The 20,059-nt window shown below is 45.8% G+C and overlaps 1 protein-coding gene across 28 annotated transcripts in view; it reads left to right on the top strand.

Moving 5' to 3' along the window:
* The first annotated feature begins 14,880 nt into the window (after positions 1-14,880).
* Nrxn3 (neurexin 3) overlaps positions 14,881-20,059 on the top strand; it is a 1,695,425-nt gene continuing 1,690,246 nt past the window's right edge. For all 28 annotated transcript variants that reach the window (XM_045154245.1, XM_045154244.1, XM_045154227.1 and 25 more), the window contains exon 1: positions 14,881-15,292. The gene's annotated coding sequence lies outside the window, so the exon portion shown is untranslated. The remainder of the gene's footprint in view (positions 15,293-20,059) is intronic.

Below are 20,059 nucleotides of genomic sequence, written 5' to 3'. Positions count from 1 at the left end.
ATGACAGCTTCCTGGGATATGATGACATGTTCCCTAAAGCTGAAAATAAGTATTTTATGAATTGCTTTTCCTCTACTTCCCAGTAATCCCTATAATAAACATCTCAAACCTCATTTTATGTGACTTTTAAATATTTTAATTTATTTTGAGACACACACACACACACGTACGTACACACACACACACACACACACACACACACACAGAGAGAGAGAGAGAGAGAGAGAGAGAGAGAGAGAGAAAGAAAATGGGTGCACCAGGGTCTTCAGCCACTGCAAATGAACTCCAGATGCATGCACCATTTTGTTCATCTGGCTTACATGGGTCCTGAGGAATTGAACTTGGGTCCTTTGGCTTTGCAAGTGCCTTAACCACTAAGCCATATTCCCAGCCCATTACTGTGACTTGTAAGAATGGCACACAGTAATTTAATTATTGAAATTTTACTTACTGTTTTAGTTGGACTCTTACCAGTAATATTTGTCCTATTATGCTGAAAAATATTCCTGGATAATATATTTCTCATCAGTCAATATACGGGTCATGTTTTTCAGCACCTACTTTGGTTATGCACAGTAATACAGGGCGTTCTTCTTTTCCTCAGCCACTCTCATAACCCCCTATGGATTTGTTTTCTTCAGAGTTGATCCCATTATTTGAAGGCACCTTATTTGTTCATATGTGCCAGTGCTTGCTGTCATTCCCACTAGAATATAAGGCATCTAATGTGGGAAATTTGTCCTCTGTTTGCTGCTATTTTCCCTCTAACTGTAACGCGATATGATCAGTCATGTCTAGGGGCAGGGGAGATAGCTTATTGGGTAGAAGCATTTGCCCTACAAGGGCCTGGGAGAGTTTGAGGTTGATCTCTAGCATCTACATACAGGACACACATGCCTGTAACCTTTTTTTCTATGGGGAGGGGGACAGAAGAATCACTAGAGTTTGCTGATCAGTCAGTCTGACCAAAACGAAAGGGGGGGGGTGCTTTACCTTCCATGATAGACTCTGTCTCAAAGGAAACAATGTGGAAGAGTGACAGAGGAGAGCACCTGATATTCCTCTTGGGGCTCTGCAGTGTGTACATAAGGAGTACACATCATCACACTTGTGTCCTGTTGCAGTCAGGTTTGCATTGCTGGTAGAAATCACCCAACCAAGCACAGCTTGTGGGGAAATAAAGTTTATTTTGGTTTACAGGCTCAAGGGGGAAGCTCATTGATGGCAGAGAAAACCATGGCATGAGCAGAGGGTGGACATCACCCCCTGGCCAACATAAGGTGGACAACAGCAACAGGAGAGTGTGCCAAACACTTGCAAGGGGAAAGTGGCTATAACGCCCATAAGCCCATCCCCAACAATACACTGCCTCCAAAATATCCATCAGCTGGGAACCTAGCATTCAGAATGCCTAAGTTTATGGGGGACACCTGAATCAAACCACCAAATTCTAACCCTGGTCCCCATAAACTGATATCCATACATGATATAAAATACAATGCATTCAGTCCAACTTTAAAAGTCCCCATAGTTTTTATCAATTCCAATGATGTTCATACATCCCCATAGTCCAAGGTCTTTTAACTGAGCCACAATACCAAAAAATAACCTCAAAAAATCATAATGACACAGAATAAACATTCACACTGAAAAAGATGGCATTGGGCATAGTAAAGAATATTCAGTCAATACAAGATTTAAAACGACCAGGGCAAACATCAAATGCTATAGTTTCAAGTCCAACAACTCTAGTCAGTGACAAATCTCCAAGTTTGATAATTCTAACCAACAACAAGTCTCTGTTATTCCAATTCCACTCCTCCAGTGAGGCTACTCACAGTCCTGGAAAACTTCATTTAGGGCTGGCAGCTTTCCTTGGCAGCCATCTCATGGTCCCGGGCATCTGTGTTGGGTCTCTACTGAAATCCACGGTTCATCCTCACGGCCATTAGGTGTCCATGCAGGCAACCAGCAAACCTGCTTCACACTCCCCATGGCCATTTCCAAAACATAAAACTGTGTTGCAAACTCAATGACCCTCTTTCCTGCATTTCTTATATTTCACAATACCAGGTGGGATGCCAATTTGTTAATCCAGGGGGGAATAAAGCAGACTTTGAAGAACAGGACACTCCTTGAGTAATCAGGCCACTTCAAAAGAGCCTACATTCTTTTGTTGCCCCAGTGCAGGTCAGCTGGCCAATCTCAAAGGTTGTAATCTCTCAATTGCAGCTGAATGGGCAGACGTTCACCAAAAGATTTTTCTTTCTGTGCCGTATCTCTCTGCTCACACCAGTTCATTTCTTTTTTTTTATTTTGTTTATTTTTATTTATTTGAGAGCAACAGACAGAGAGAAAAAGAGGGAGAGAGAGAGAGAGAGAGAGAGAGAGAGAGAGAGAGAGAGAGAGAATGAGAATGGGCATGCCAGGGCCTCTAGCCACTGTGAATGAACTCCAAACACATGCGCTCTCTTGTGCATCTGGCTAACATGGGTCCTTGGGAATCGAGCCTTGAACTGGGGTCCTTAGTCTTCACAGGCAAGTGCTTAACCACTAAGCCATCTCTCCAGCCCTCACACCAGTTCATTCCTATGCAAAACAACCCTGCACAACTTCTCAGGACATGGCCATAACAGCAAGCCTCACACAAACTGCTAGCCCAGTCCAAGCAAAGCTTTCTCACCCTCATAAGCCAACCCTCACAACAGTTCATAGTTCTTATTGCACTCAGGCCTTTCAACTCTGACCAGAATAGTCCATTAAGCTGTACTTACAGCACCGCAAAACCTCTCTTAGGCCAAGGTTTCAAGTCCTTCCATATTTCTCTTGAAAATCGGCTCCAAAAGGCCAAAACCACACAGTCAGGTGTCTATCAGCAATTCCAATCCTCGGTACCACTTTACTGTTGCAGTCAGGTTCACATTGCTGGTAGAAATCACCCAACCAAGAGCAGCTTGTGGAAATAAAGGTTTATTTTGGCTTACAGACTCAAGGGGGAAGCTCCCCAATGGCAGGGGAAAATGATGACATGAACAGAAGGTGGACATCACCCCCTGGCCAACATAAGGTGGACAACAGCAACAGGAGAGTGTGCCAAACACTGGCAAGGGGAAGCTGGCTATAACACCCATAAGCCCATCCTCAACAATACACTCTCTCCAGGAGGCTGTAATTCCCAAATCTCTACCAGCTGGGAACCTAGCATTCAGAACACCTGAGTTTATGGGTGACACCTGACTCAAACCACCGCATGTACATTCACTATATATAAACACATCACACACACATGCACAACAAATCCATATCCAAGAATACTATGACAGCTGGGCATGGTGGTGCATGCCTTTAATCCCAGCACTCGGGAGGCAGACTTGGGAGGATTCCCATGCATTAGAGGATACCCTGAGACTACATAGTGAATTCCAGGTCAGCTTGGACTAGAGTGAGATCACTTGAAAAAAACAAAAACAATAACAAAAAACAACCAACCAAACAAGCAAAAGGATACTATAATAGACACCTACAGAGAGAGGAGAACTAATAAGGTCCTTGTGTATCAAGATAGATTTGTAAGAGCAAATATAAAAGAGGGATTATCCAATGTATGGCTTCTACAAAGGGTTGTGCATGACAGACCAGTTACAGTCCCTAAGGGCTACCAGGTATTTGAAGCAAAAGCAAAAAATAATTTAAAAAAATCAAATAAAAAATAACACAAACAACCAACCAAACAAAAACCTTGGTGGCTGTGTCTTTCAGCCTGGTATTTCTCAGTTTCCCACTAGAGTTGTTTCATCGCACTGGAGGAAAATGGGTGCCATATAGGAGAGCAAAACAGTTGTCCTGATCCACAACTGTGCTGTCTATTTTCCTGGACTTCTCCAGGAAGTAAAAACAGCATCCTGTCTCTTTATCCAGTTTCCTTACTGGACAGAAGCCATCCATCTCCAAGAGCATGCTCTGATATACTTTGATTCTGAGGAGCCATACTAAGAGAAAATGGGATCATCACTGTTCAAGGAGACTCATGCTTTACACCTGAAACTGAAGATAAGTTGGGGGAAAATGTGATAGGGAATGAAAAAGAAAAGTAAAGAGAGTTAATTTAAAAAAAGACTGGGGGTGCTAGAGAGATGGCTCAATGGTCAAGTGCTTGTGGTGCAAACATAAGGAGCTGCGTTTGGATCCCCAGCACCTACATAAAGTGCCAGGTGCAGTAGTGTACATTTGTCATTCCAGTGCTGGGAAGGCAGAGGCAGGAGAATCTTGGGACTTGCTGGGTAGCTACTTTAGCTGAATTTGTAAACTCTAGATTTAGTGAAAGAGCCTGTCTAGAAAATTACCACGGACGGTAACTGAGGAAGACACTTGACATTTATCTCTGGCTTACACACACGCACGCACGCACGCACCTCCACATGTATCCATATAAATATGCATATGCATACACACACTCATGCAAGAGAAAAAGAACTGAAAAGAAAAGAATGAAGCCATTGATATATTTGGATTCTTTGGAGGTGTTTATACATATTCACTTGATTTAATAGACTTCCAGATAGTTTTCTTCCCTGTTTTTGGCATTAATAGTGCCCACTTACTCATTTACCAGAGGCTGAAAAGTAGAGTGAAGCCTGGAGCCAGTGGATTCTGAGCTTGGAGGCAGATGCATCAGAGCATTTGGTGGTAGAAGAGGTTGATTCCCTCACCCCCATAGTTACATTACAGATTTTCATATTTTGAGGTTTCCTTAGTCAACAATTGCCCAAAATCTATTTTCACCACGAGTGTGCGCAGGGCATTAATCACTGAAAGCTGTTCCTCATCGCTGTCCTTCTTCCTGCAGGACTGTGCTTTGTCTCTCGGGCAGCCTTGCCTGCTGAAGTCTGCATTTATGCCCCCGCCCACATCCAGTGGGGATTAAAGAGTGACAAGGGTCAGAAGGAGGGCTTCTCCAGGGGCTTGGAACACAGAAGGCATAGTCTCAGAGGAGACCTATGAGTGAGGAAGAGGGAGAAAAAAAGCAAGGGAATGAAACCCATCTCCATTAAACAAAATGGGGTGGGTGTGTGTGTGCGTGTGAGTGAGCCAGGGATGAATTCCTTTGGTTATGTGGGAAGGAGAAGTACAGTTTCTTTTTCCAGCCTCATAGAATTCTTCTGTGTATTCAACGAGACAACACGTCTGAAGCGTGGGACAGAGTAGTTGCCAATCAAGGGGAAAACATCATAGGATTTCTAGGTGCCCAACCCTTTCAGTCACTTATTTTATGTTTTAGGTACTGATCATAGTCATAAGAATGTGACCCCTGCTCTCTTGCAGTGCTTCTGTCATGAGGAGCGGGATGCTGTTCATCAGTAGTTTACAGAACTGCTACAGTGACCTAGTACTATTTTCCCCAATACTCTGTGCATATATAGCCCCTGGTGCCTAGTGGGAAGAGTTCTTACAGGAGTGTTGTTATAGAAAGAGGGAAGATGGGCTTAAGTAGTGGCATTTTAGAATATCAGTATCCACCCTAAGATAGAAAAAGGCAGAAAGAAAGAGTCTCAATGATTTAGTCAGCAGACAGGACTTAATGGCAAAATAAAGGTCCTAGTGGATTGTGGAGGAATTTCCACATGAGAAGGGGTTTGATGCAGGAGAATGCAGGGAACTCCGGGTTTAAGTTGTGGACCGAAGAGGTGAAGACAAGATGAATGAAGAATGTGGGCAGGGAAGAAAAAGGGCAAGTCGTAAGTTGCAGAGAGAGTGGTTTAGGGAGTGGGCTCAGAAACAGAGCAAAGAGGTGGGGGAGGCTGAGTGGTATCGGCAAAGCAGATGGTGATCCTTGAGAAGGAGGATACAGATGGCAGCGGTGGAGAGGAGGCAGCGTGGGGTGAAGAACAGTCCCAGCTTGGCCACTCTGGGCGGAGAGAGGCTGGAACATAAAACTCCCCACGCTGGGTGAGCTCTCTGACTCATCAGGCCACCAGAGTGGCATCTGATAAGGGTACAAGGCAGAAGGAAATGAGAACCTCTGTGGTTCTCTCTGACGGGCCTGTGAGATTGCACATGAACCTCAAGTGTCCATGAATTCTTATGGAGAAGAGCAGGAGAAACATTGTTATATTCTAAGCCAGTCTCCTAGGTTGTATTTCAACTGCTTGTTTGATCTTGAACAAGTCATTTAATTGCTTTTGGACATGATCTTCTCATCTGTTAAGAGAATAACAGCACACGCCTGTAATTCCCAACACTGGGGAGGCTGAGGCAGGAGAATAGTGAGTTCAAGGCCAGCGTGAGCTATAGGTAGTTCAACTCTGTGTCATAACCCTAATCAAATACCATACTAAAATATAAAGAGGGTGGCTTAGGAAATTTTCCAAATACACTTAAGTTCTTAAGCTTTGTAATTTGAGAAATATTTGAAGGTGTAGCTAATGGTGGAGATGGTAGACTTCCTGAAGGTGAGAAGCAGTGAGACATTCTCCATGCACACTGTGTTGAAGGGAGATTTGAGTCAAATGTTGCCTTTAGTGTTACTGGGAACGTGACTGTGGCTTAATGTAACAATGTTTCTGAATATTGAAGACACAAAAACATAAGCTCCATTTCTTTTTAAGGTAGTGAGCTTCCTGTCACAGGAAATGATCAATCCCAGTATGAGTGATAACATTTTAGGGTTGCTATGAAAGGAATTCCTACTCCATTTCCCATCTCCTTTCTTTAAGAAACATTAGGCTTTTCTGTAAGACTCCTTGAGCATATGATTCAGTTGTAAGCAGTAGTGAATCCCACCATGAATTTCTTAGATAAACATATCTCAGGATGCTTTCTTAAATATAAATAGGTTTCTGTTTTGGTGATAAAATAACTTAAGATTTAAGACCACACTTGACTAAGCAATGTTAAACAGATTTCTTTCCTGTAAGACTTCTCTGAGGCTTTTGTCTATTAATTTTAATATTAAAATTATTTGAATTTTCTAAATAAATTCAATAATAGTATGTTTTTCACAGGGGCATCTGGTAAGAATCTGATTGAGCATACTTTGAGAAACATTACTTTAAGCAACTGTCTTGTGCTCCAAGTCCTTTGCTGCCAGGGAAAAAGGCATTACAGGTTCTGTGTTTTCCTTGGTTAGTGACTGATGATGGGGCCTAAGCCTTAGGAGAGGGACTGAGACTGTGGGTTTGATGTAATTAGACCTGATTCAGTTGACAAGTGTCTTTCTTGTGCCTCAGTTGTTTTTTTTTTTTTTTTAATATGTCAAGTGGAAATAAATAGTTTAACTCTTTGAGGGTAGACGTGTCATGAGAGGGTCTCGTCTAGTGCCTGTGGAATCTAATTTTGAGTCACCTGGTGCCTTCTCTAGTGGGGTCTAAGATTCTGTGCTGCCAACACCCTCCTAGGCAGTGGGGCGCTGCAGTGACCAACTTGAGCTTGGAGGGACTTGGAAGCCGCACGCACAGCCTATCTCTTATCAGGAGCATCTGATAGAAGTGAGCTTTCTGATGTCACTCCTGTCCCCGCAGAGTCCGTCTGTGCTTTCAAAAGGTATTATTCATGGGGGTTGGGGAATAAACCCTGCATCCCTCCTGTGTCCCTGTAGCGAGGTTTGTCATGGGCCTCTCCAAAGGGAATCCCTCTTCTGCTTCCCCACCCCCACTGCCTACAGCTCCCTAGCTAGTTAAGCTATTTTTTGAGTTTGAATTAAAACCATTTCAGACATATTTTTAACTACGTCCTGTTCAAAAAGCTGTTAGCGTTTGGCAATCATTCCATCTTCAGCTTGAATCCTGAGAAGATTTTATTTCCCCCCACAACCGAGTAAAGTATATTATTTAAAAATAGTTCTAGTGCGTGGGTCAGGGGAATGGTTGCTGGGCACGCTGCTGCGGTGTGCTGTGGACTGCACAAGGACAGTGTCTTGCCTTCTTGCACCTGAGACTGAGTATGGCATTGTCTACACAGGAGGGATGGTGTGAGTGCCATCAGCAGAGGGGAGAGAGAGAGAGAGAGAGAGAGAGACAGAGAGACGGTAAGGAAAGGAGGCATATGTATGGAGAACTAGAGGCATTGGCATTGGGCTTGGTGGAACTCTTCCTACAAGGTTGTTAGGAATGACAGCAGAGGTCACACCTTTCCTGATCATGACCCTGAGAGACTTCAGGGGTAGTGGGTTACCATTCCATAACTAAGAAGTATTGTGAATGGGCTTCTGGGAATTTGCCCATGGGATTTTTTTTTGTAAATGCTTACAGAGCCTTTACTTTGCAATAGCAGCTGCTGAGTGCTTCACACATTCACAGCAATCCTATGAGATCAGTGCTACCAGTACCCCCTTGCTTGTGGAGAAGGGGAAACTGAGGCGCAGAGTGATTAGGCATCTCGCTCAAGGTTTCATGGCTGGCCTGTGATAAAGCCCCATCTGATCTCTCAGTCTGGCACTGGTGTCCCCTTTGCTGCTCTTTCTTCCAGAGGTGTAGCCCCCAACTTCTTGGCACTCAGCCCAAGGGCTCTCTTAGCTACTCTGTGGGAGGAGTGAAGTTTAAAACAGACGTCATAGTTTCAAACTTCATCACAGAATGTAGAAAATGATTGTTTTTGAAAGCAACCATCAAATATGAACAGGTAACTCTCTGCCACTCAAACATTCAAACCCATTAAATACTTCAAACCTCCCTGGACCATGTTAAAATTTGATCCCCAAGCAGGAAATTCCAGAATTGCTCTGAAAATTATGAGAGTGGGAGGAAATAGTTTCTTCTCGATATTTCCTTTTTCTTGTCAAGTTTCTTTCTGATGAGGTATTCTGTCACCACCAGTCTAGACAAGTTGCTTGCCTTTGGGGCTTGAGGGGAGAAGGATGTAGCTGCAGGGTAGGCATCCTGCTTCCTACTCTGGAACTCCCCAAGGCTGGAGTCCTTAGTCCTTTGCTGAGGGCTGGTTCCTCTTAGCTGGCAAAAGGCTGATGAATTCAGGGAGATATCTGGGAAGCTTGTATTGGCTGCAAGCCCCTGAGACTGCTTTGTCTCCACAGGATAAATAAGATACTTGGAGTTAGAAAGATACCCTGGGAACTGACCTCATTGTGGCCTGAATTCTCTGACTCTCCTTGGGCTGGTAGCCACACAGGCAAATTTCACATTCACCTGTTCCTCCTTCCTTTGCCAGACCCCGTTGTTCAGATTAGGCTCCTGTTTTTTAGGATGCTGGAAGCCCCATTGTTGATCTCTCCATGACACCTTGCTGGCTCTGGCTCTGTGTCCCTTATTGAGATCTAGAAGGTAATTCTTTTTTTTTTTGTTTGTTTGTTTACTTTTATTTATTTGACAGTGACAGAGAGAAGGAGAGAAAGAGGGAGAGGGAGAGGGAGAGGGAGAGGGAGAGGGAGAGGGAGGGAGGGAGGGAGGGAGGGAGAGAGAGAGAGAGAGAGAGAGAGAGAGAGAGAGAGAGAGAGAGAGAGAGGGAGAGAGGGAGAGAATGGGCGCACCAGGGCCTCCAGCCACTGCAAACGAACTATAGACACGGGCGCCCCTTTGTTCATCTGGCTAACGTGGGTCTTGAGGAATTGAGCCTTGAACCAGGGTCCTTAGGCTTCACAGGCAAGCGCTTAACTGCTAAGCCATCTCTTCAGCCCTAGAAGGTAATTCTTTTAGTGCCAGTCACCCCCCTTGAAAAATACCACATTCCTCTGTGGCACTGTCTGTAATGCATGATGCATGTCTAATGATACTAATTAATGAGAAGTTATTTATTAACAACACTGAAGTCATCGTCACAGAAGAGGCAGAAATACCAGGTAGTTCCAGCAGTCCAGAAAGGCAGCACAGGTCTTGGGTGAAATGCTTTGGGTCAATGGTCTTGCAGGCTGAATTTGAAGTCTGTTCAGAAGTCATGCATGCAGGGATATTAGTGACGTTGGATACAACATAGTGGAGAAGGTTGATAGTCTAGGGAACTTGGCTCTACTAAAGTTCTGGCCAGGGGATTTTCAGAGCTGTTGAAGGCCAATTCTAGTGAAGTGTTCTTGGCCTAAGAAGTTTGCAATAGTCCCAGGGTTGGTTGGAACAGAGCAGTGGGAACTCAGAAAGAACCAATTTGATAGAAGAAATCAAGGTCACTGACTATTATAAGTACTTTCAAAGATGCTTGAAGAATTAGTAAGCCATAGCAAGAAATTAAAAGAGGAGCTGGGGAGATGGGTCAGTGGGTAAGAGCCCTTGTGCTCAAGCATGAGGATCCAAGTTCATTCCCCAGCACCATGTACCAAAACCAAAAGGAGGCTAGGCATGGCTGTGCATGCTTGTGATCCTGGTGTTGAGGTGAGGTGGCCCATGGAAACAGGAGGATCACTGGAGTTTCCTGAGAACTTCAGAGAGACTGTCTAAGGGAAATAAGACAGAAGAGTCATCGAGGAATTCACCTGACATCTTTCTCTGGCCTCTACATGGGTCTACTTTGCATACACATGTATGTGTACCATACACATGTCACATATAACACCCCACACCCCCACACAAGAATATATAATGAGGCTTAGAATTTCCAATCCAAAGCAATACTTGAAATTCACATACCAAGAGTCATTAGGGTGTCAGGAAGGGATACATCCAGCCTGCTTATCTAGAAATTTGATTTTTATGTGCACAGTCATATTTACATTTGCATTGCTATATGCTTCAGCAAATGACATAATAAAACCAACTCACATGAGGATTAAGTGAGATAATAATTGGTACTTGCCACATGCTGGTACTGTCATAGTGCTAATACCAGGCTCAATAACTGGAATGTGCTGGTAAGGCCAACCCAGTTGCTTATGTACAACAAAACTACCCATTTTTAGTCTATTTGGCTACTGCCCAAATGATCTCAGATATTTGATATCTTAAATTCTACCCTGATACTAGCTATTGAACTGCTATTTGCTATCACAAGTGCTTTTGACATAAGGCAGGCAGTGTTTGAGGATGGTGCTGTTATCCTCACTTTGAAGATGAGGAAACTGAGGCTCTAGATGTTAGTAGCTTTGTCAAGGTGTCAAAGATAACAAATGGTGGAGCTAGGATTTTGACCAGGACATCCCTTTTCCAGAGTCTGGGGATCTATGATGCTACTAACTAGAAGTTTTGTAGAAGGGCAAGGGGTCTTGGGCTAGGCAGTTATTATCATAACTTTTTCCATGATGTCATGGACAACTTATTCTTTGTTTGACACTTCCAGAAAAGCACTGCTCTGGTTCAGTTAAGAAGTCTAAAGCAAACCCCATGTATAACCCCCAGGGAGTACAACAAAATAAATAAAAAAAAGCAGGAAAAAAAAATAAAGAAGTGTAAAGCTGTTCCTAGGCTGAGCTCTGCTCGTGAACTGAGAATGGCAGCCACCTGTTTGATGAACATTGATAAACCCACAAGGGAGCCTTGTACTCTTATGATCTCAGACCAAGGCGCTCCTTGGCCCAGGCCCCAAAGGAAAACAGAGAAAGCCTCAGCTCTCTGGGGGCTTCTGTTGTCCCTGCTGGGTCCTTCCTTAAAAAAAGGGAAGATCAGTTTCATTGCTGACGTGGCACCGTTGTTTGGGCAAACACCTGATCTTGCTTTCTGCTTGTGGTTGCATTACATGTCTGCAAGGCGACCCATCTTACTCTCTTTGATGTTGGCTTCCCAGGCTGTTTTGTACATCTCCGTCCTCATAACCCTGCAGCTATCTGGGGGAATGCTGGACCATGAGAATGAGTAGAGTGGTAGTTAGCTAAAATGATATGGGGGAATGGGATAAAAGGAGTCCAGGTTTCATGATAAAAGACAGACGGAAAAGATACACTAGAGCAGTAGAAAGATAAATAACACTTAAGAAGCACGAGAAGCCATACATGGAGTAAAATGATAATAAGTATAATTCAAAATGTGTAAGGCAAAGTAGGTTAGGAAACAAAGGGGCCCCCAAATAAGGGAAGGGAGGGGGCAGGTACCTCCCTGTGTGAAATATGAAAAGTGGCGTAATGAATGTAGTATCAACGGATGTGAACTATGGGGGACAGTTCAGAGTTAATGATCCCACGCAGGGGAGAATGCAAGCCTCTGGCTGAAGCTGGGGGCATTTGCTAAGTGTGTCTGTGGGGCAGTGTTCTGGGTTTCTGGGTACGCTTCCTTTAATTCCCAAAACAGTCCTTTGAAGCAAGTATACGTGTTTTCATTAGTTTTTTTGTATCTCCAATTTCCTTCTTTTTATATTTTATTTATCTTATAAGAGAGACAGAGATAGAGAGAAAGAGGGAGACAGAGAGAATGGGTGCGCCAGGGCCTCTAGCCACTGCAAATGAACTCTAGATGCATGTGCATCTGGCTTACATGGGTTTTGGGGAATCAAACCTGCGTCCTTGGGCTTCTCAAGCAAGTGCCTTAATGACTAAGCCATCTCTCCAGCTTACTTTTATTTTTTCATTCAGAAATTTTAAGTGTTTTCATTTTGCAGATGAAGATGTCGAAATTTGGATGGTGTGAAGAATGTGATCCAAATTATGTGGTCAGCATGTGGCTGTCCTGTGGTCACACAGTGGACTTCCTGCTAGTTTGTCCTTCCTCAGGTGACGTTTGCAGAGGAGTCTCATGGGCGCTCACACCTGCAGGTCTCCCAGTAGCGCATCAGGCTCTTCCATTTGCCCTCACATCCTTTGGGTCCCCCCAGGTCCTTTCTGGCTGCTACCAAAGGGTGACTACTATTGCCTTGGCTGTTGCTACTACACTCTGTGAACTCCCTAGCCTCATGCTTGGAACAAAAGATAGTGCCCTGGCCTCAAGGAAGGCCGGCTGAAGACATGAGGCTGGGGCAGTGTAGGTATGGAGGGGGAAATAAGAAGCCATGTTTGAAATTCATCCATTAATGTAGACTTGTTTACCCCTTTGTGTGCTGAGTACAGGGAGGTGTTGAGGATAAAACACACACACACACACACACACACAAAAAAAAAAAAAAAAAAGAAGTAATGATCTGAAAGGTGGGGCAAGGGAGATAGATTAGTCAGTGGAGCACTTGCAAGGCAAGCATGAGGACCTGAGTTCAATCCCCAATTCTCATGTAAAATTCCAAATGTAGTGATCTGTGCTTGTCATCCTAGCTCTGAGGAGGCAAAGCCAGGTAGAACCCTGAAGCCAACTAGCTAGTCGAGCTTCATTGGTAGGATTCAGGCCAATGAGAGACCCTGTCCCAATCAGAGGTGGACAGTGTATCTTAGAAATGATACCTGAGACTGTCCCCTGGCTTCCACACATACATGCACATACACCCCTACTCAGGGTGCCCACATACACATGAACATGCATGCATGCCACACATACAACACACAAAAACAATTTTAAAGAGGAAAATAGTCATCGACAGGCACAGCATACTACAAAGAAGATTAGTGATGCTGGGATTGCCTGTGTCCGTTTTGACATAGTCCATGTGTCACTTGTCCCCCAGCCTTGCCTTGACATATCCAGTCTCCAGGTCACAGTAGTCACCTGCTTACTGACAATGCCGTAGTGCTTCCTTTACATCACTCTGTGACTGTATGATTTCTTTATGTGAGCATGCCTGGGTCAGCCACTTGGTGTCCTGTGAACATGATGCCTGGGAAACATGCCATTACAGTCTGTTGGGTGCTGGGAGAATGTCCAGCAAAGACCAGAAATACCAGAATTGCTAACCCTTGGAGGGAGGCAGTATAGCCCTGTGGCTTAGCAGGCAGCCTCTGGAGTTGAGTTGACCTGAGTTTAAATTCATTGTCAGCAATTTCTGGCTGTGTGACCTGAGGGAACCTCTCTAAAGCTGTGATTTTCTCAACTGTAAGATGGACTTTGGCTGGCACCAGCCTCAGCGAACTCAGAGAGATGACCCATGTGCTGGCCCTTTGGAAGTGCTCAGTGGTGTTCCTGGCCATTCTTGCTGTTGGTGCCGGCCGGCCTGAGGAAGGAAGGACATGCCAACAATCTTAGAAAGGGGATATGGGAGAAGAAAGGGACTTAGTGATCTTTTCCTACTGTGGACACTAGGGCCTGATGATGATTAAAAAAAAAAAAAAGAGCAGACCAAAACACCTTTGTATTTAGTGCCACCAATTGTCATCCCTTGTTTAGGCTTGGCTGGCGGGGGTGGGGGCTGCTTGCACACACAGAGACTAGCTCATCAAAGCAGGTGATGGATTTCCAAGGGCTGGAGAATGTAGTGGAAATGCCTGGGCCCTGGACTATGGACTCAGGATTCCTACTCCTGACCCACCAAATACTAAAGCCTCATCCCATCTCTGTATCCTTTAGCTTCCAGCACCCATAGGACAGGGTTGTCCATGCTGTGGGATCTGTCTTCTTTGGTGGGGGTCCTTTGAGCACAAGAATCATCTGTCACTTTCATTATTATGTCCCTAGCCCCATTCCCCTGTGCCTCATCCTGAGCCAGCGCTCAAAAGCACTCGCTGAATGAATGGATTTGTCCCTGTTACAGCCCTGACTTTTTGGCCGAGTGCTAAGGATTGCCCTGATTTAGCTAGGAGGAGCGAGTACTCAAAGAAACTGAGCCACACTTCCTGGATAGAACCCTCTGCCTCAGTCTACAGGGAGGCAGGTGCACTCTTGGTGGGGCAGTTGGCTGAAGCTGAAAATGAGGGTTTTTGTCATTATTTGGATTCTTACTCCAGCTCAGGACAGTGCTCTCCTCTCAGGCTCTGGGACCCACCTCTTAGTCATAGTGTGTTGCAGAGTGCCGCTCCTTGATTATATCTTCTCAGCTGTTTGCAAAACAGCCAGAGAGGAGGAGAAGCCGGGAGCCAGGCAGCCTTGCTGTCTCTTTAAATGCCGGGGTCTGTGTGGGAGAGGGAGGGGCCAGCTCTGGAGTGCGTGAAATTCCTGGGCTCCTCCGGCAGTCACAGGCTCAGAGCTCAGCCCTACACATCTCCTCTTGCATGCAACTCACTGAGAGGGAGAGGCAGCGTGTCTTCTCCACTCACAGCCGCCAGCATCTCCAGCCACCAAGGACCTGCTTTTTGCACCTCCAACATCCCCTCCCTTCTTCCCTGCCACTCCCTCCCAGAGAAAGAGAGTGTGAGAGACAGAGAGAGAGAGAGAGCGCGTGAGAGAGAGAAAGAGAGAGAGAGAGAGACAGAAAGAGAGAGAGAGAGAGAGAGAGAGAGAGAGAGAGAGAGAGAGAGGAAAGGAGAGAAAGATTCTGGAATTTGAATCTTCCCAAAGAGGAGACACCCAGCAAACTCAGTTGATTAAACACCAAGCAGACAGATCAGATCCCACTCTTCTGTGCAACGGGAGAGGTAAGATTTGGGGAAAGGATCGCAGGCAGGCGGATGTGAAGCAACTTAGGTCCTAGACCGTCCGTTCTGGGAAGAGGTTGCTCCTGAGAGGGTAGAAGTTTTCAGCTGGGAGCGACCAACCTAGATTTTTCTTTTTCTTTTTTTAAACGCCGGATCTGACAGCCTTGGCTGACCATGGAAATGGCTTTTCAACCTTGATCTCTTCCTTTAGCTTCTCCTGGAAGTTGGGTCCTTTTGCCCCAGATGTTGGAAAAGTCAGAGAATGTTTTAAATATATTATTTCCTTCTTCTTCTTTCATTCATTTATTTTTTTAAAGCTTTCTCCTATGTGCTTGGATTAATGCACTGTCCATGACTTTGTTTGTTGCGGGGGGGGGGATACTTTTTTATTTTTGAAGCCACTTACTCTCTCCTCTCTTGGGGAAGGGGCTGGTTTGAAAGAGCCAGAACGGACTCTGAGGATCGCAGAAGACAAAATGAGATAGAGAGAGAGAGAGGGATTTCCCTAGCTGTTGAAGAACTGTATATGTGAGTGTGTGAGTGTGTGTGTGTGGGTGTGTATGTGTGATTTTTTTGGGGGGGTAGGTGTGAAGAGGTCAATCTTTCAGTGAAAATTCAGCCTAGACTCTGCTATCTCGGGAAGGTAGTTCACTCAGAGGTGAAAAGGGACTGTGTGTGTGTATGTGTGTGCGTGTGTGTACACTCTTGTTTGGATCAGTTACAGGGGAGTCTTCCTCCTCTGCCTTCCATTTGTTTATATTAATGATTCAGTAGCAGGCTTGCCTGAAAACTTCCACTCTGTGTAAGCACTGTGGGTTTTGCAAGCTTTCAGTGACCTTAAAGCCTGGTTCGATGTATTATTGTTTTCAAGGCATTGTGCTGTTCCCAGAGTTTAGCTCTTTCCCTTTCTCTGTTTTAACCACAAAACTTAACTGCTTTAGAGGCATCATCCTCCTGACAATAAAAAAAAAAAAAATCTGTCCCCCAGCCCCCATCCCTTCCTAGGCCAGTGATGTAATACCAACCTAAGGGCTCGGCTGCCTTGCAGGTGACTTACCCTGTGATTACTTGTTAAAAAAAATAAATTTCTCCCTTCACCTATTAAATGCTTCCCTCTTTTGATTGGGATCAGAAATTTCATCAGAAAATTATATATCTATATTGCCAATGATTATTGGGTTTAGGTAAAGTGGATTTCCTTTGATCTTTATTTTTATTTATTTTTAAAATGCAAAGGTCAGAGAGGAAAGCTAGCCTAGAATGGGTTAGCCCTGCTGGACCGCAGAAGAGGGCAGGTAGAGTTGGATCTGTCTTCTCCCGCTTCCTCTGGTTATTCCCGCTTTGGCGACAGATTGTTTCTTTTGCTATCTCAAGTCACCCCAGTGTTCTGAATTCTTTCTCTGCCCTGGATCTGGAGGATGGTCCTGAGTGAGAAAGGGGCACTCCTTGTTACACCTGAAGGACGGTGTAGTTTGGGGGTCAGATGACCGTTTGTCTTTGTGATGAAGGTTCCAATGGAAATTTGAACTCCTAGAGCGCTGGGTGACTTGGTTCCTGGCATAGTCTATCTGGGGGCACCTAGAGGTTAGTCAGGGGAGCCTGAAGAACTGGCCTGTTCTCAATTTGCTTTTCTGGATAGAGTCTCCCTTCATCATTCAAGGGCTTCTGTGTCGCCTTTCAAGTTACAATGGTCCCGCTGGTTATGATGGGCAAGTTTACCTAAGGGCTGCTGGGTACGTGTTGGAAGGATGGTGGGGAGAGAGACCAAGCAACACTGGTATTTCCCCCCCTTAATCTTCAGGCTTAATCTGCCTAAGTCATAGCGGGGTAAAGGGTGTTTCAGACAAGTATGTTGTGCAGATAGGTTTCTATTGTTTGATGTTGTTGTTGTTGGGGAATGGAGTAAGGGCTCTTGGCCCATTTTCTGCAGCCCTGGGCTCACCCTGTGAGCCGATCTTTCTTTTGGAAGACAGGGAAAAGGCTGGATACTGGAAGTTCGCTATTAAAGTGAGCAACAGGGCTGGGTGAAAACAATATATATATATTTAAAACAACTGGACTGTGCGAATGCCCTTTTCTGGAGCTTTCTGGCCCCTTCTTATTGAAATTATATTTTAAGAAAATTGCTTCTTGAGAAGGGGAGCCAGGAATCAAGGAGACTCTAGATTTTGAAAGACAACTATGTCTTTGCTTCTCTGACAGTTCCCTATTATTAATTCTTGGGGGACTGACCGGGGTCTGGCCTCCGTTTTGTTGGTTTCTTTTTAATGCTGCGTGTCTCCTATGTTGATTATTGCTGCTTATATAAGGAAAGGATGTATCGAGGTGGATTGATGCTTGGGGTCTGGAGATCGGCTGCTGAGATTGGGTGGCGGTTGGTGTGTTTGTCGATGTGCATGGTAGGAAGGTCTTTTCTTTTGGGTGGTGGGGTATGCGGGGATGGTGGAAGAATGGTAGGTGAGATGCTCCAATGAATGGGGACATGAGGGGACACGGAGGTGAGGTTGGAAGTCACTGGATTGCAGAATTTCTTCCCTGCACCCCCCTTTCTCTCGCTCCTTGAAAAAAAAATCCATTATCTCTAAAAACACATTATTCTTCAATTGGCCTTTTAGAGAAAAAAGAGGGAGAGGGAGAAAGAGAGAGAGAGAGAGAGAGATGGAGGGGAGGGGAGGGTTAATTTGGTGAGGGGGCTTGTTTGTAATTAGCCCACTGCTGCAAAACTGAGATACAGAAATCCATCGGCACCAGCTTTGGGGGCTCAGAGAGGCAGCGGAGAGATGGGGGCCGGGTTGTCAGTCCTGGAGCAGTGCAGCGGTGGGGTTGGCGTTTGGGTATTGTGTTTGTGTCTCCGTGTGCGTGCAATTTTGTCCATCCCACCACCAGTTTCCCCCTCCATCCTGCCTCCATTCTGCCATGGTCTTGCCTTCTATTTCCATGCACCGTTCCTCCCCCACCGTATGTACCCCCTCCCCTTTCCTCCAACCCTTTCCATCTCCATGAGAAAATTCAGATTCTGATGGCTATGCGGCTTTTTTTTTTTTTTTTGCAACACAACAGTGGTGAGATGGCCTTTCCTACATGCCACACGGATGCAGCCTTCTGATAGGAGGGCTCTAAGTCGGCACATCCACACACGCAGTGGCACACGCTTTTGCACACACATTTTCTCACATACATCAGCGACCAAGGGCTTGGTTGCGTTCAGTTGGTTTTGTTCTCCCTTGCCTCTTTCCCCACCTCCACCACCTTCACCTCCACCATGGCTCCTTTTACCCATCTTCATACGGGGACTGCAGCAAGTCTACAGTCTCCTCTTCTACTTGCCACCTCTCTCTCCTCCCTTCCTCTCGCCATTATTCTTTTCCCGAACACTGTGGTGTGTCGCAGTTCATGGGATTAGTATGTTGGAGAGCCCTTGGGGGTGGGGCCCTCATGGGGAGAGGGGATTGGAATGGGGGTAGGTGACATTAATTTCTTTCTTTTTTTTTTGGGCCAAATAAGCACCCGGTGATAATGATCTAATTTACCCATCCATGAAATCTATGTTTGCGGCACACTGGAATAGGGTGACGGGGGGGGGGGGGGGGGAGGCAGAGTCTGGAGTGAGTTAGCTCTGGGGAGGCTTGATGCCTGGAGAGCAGACACGGCCCCCGCCCCCACGCACATGGGTCCTCACTCTCACACAAGCCGACACACACAGCCCTGGTCAGTGGACTGTGTCAAGCCAGAGGGCACTGCAGAATATTCCTGAGACTTGTCATGGTTCGTTGGGAGGATGGAGCGATGTCTTTGTCCTACCCAGCTTTCGGCTTGTATGGATGATGATGGGTCTTGAGGTTCTTGGTGGCCTTTATGTTGCCTTTGGGGTGGGGGCTGGAAGGGTGTTTGTGTTTTGCCCAAGAGCTGCATGCCTCCAATTGGACGACATGGGATTGTCGCCCCTGTGTGTGTGTGTGTGTCGTTCAGGCAGGAGGCTGCCTGCCTTTCTGTGTCTGTATGTGTTGGATATGTACCTACTGGGAAGGTGCCATAGCACGGGGGAAGGAAGGAAAAATGTGTGTGTGGGGGGCACTTAGTGGGAGAGAGCGGGGAATAGAGTCTTCAAGGTAGCAGGGAAGAGGGGAGAGAGGGAGGTGCTGCTGCGTCTCTAGCGGAAAGCCACGAATGAGATTCCCGGTCCACCAAGCAGCCCGGGGGTGGGTGTGCTCATGGGTGGTGGGTGGGTGGATGCAGGCTGAAGGGGGAGAAGGGACAAGGCGGGTGAAATGAAGGGTTTTCCCTGCCACCGCCTCAGAGCCCTGGGCGAAGCTCCGAGAAAGGCCCTGCTCTTCCAGCAGGCATCGGCCGCCTCCTCTTGGGCTGTCCGGCCTTGTTCAGAAGCTGAAATTGCCCTTGGCTATCCCAGCGGCCAGAGTCCCTGGGCTCGGCCGCCTTAGCTACCAGACGCCATTTTCTCTCATTCAGCTGGAGGTGTGTCCCTCTTTATTAGAAGTGAAATTGGGAAACATTTTGCTTTAAAAAAAAAAAAAATCCCACAGTAAAATGTTGATTGTCCTATCTCTCTGGTTGGTCCTCTCTCTTCCTGGAGCTGACCTTGAGGAGTTAGGGAGGAAGGGTTACGTCATCATCAGAGAAAGGGGAGAATTGGGGAGTTGATTGCCTCAGAGGTGAATTATTGCGTTCAACTCAGAAAAGAGCTTGCTCTTGGGATTAGTGGGCTGTGTGCTCCCTATGTGACCCCCCTGAAGCATGGGTGGGAGACCG

This window comes from Jaculus jaculus, chromosome 7 (assembly GCF_020740685.1).
Source record: "Jaculus jaculus isolate mJacJac1 chromosome 7, mJacJac1.mat.Y.cur, whole genome shotgun sequence".
Taxonomy (NCBI): Eukaryota; Metazoa; Chordata; class Mammalia; order Rodentia; family Dipodidae; genus Jaculus; species Jaculus jaculus.
This window is presented reverse-complemented; position numbering and strand designations above follow the sequence as displayed.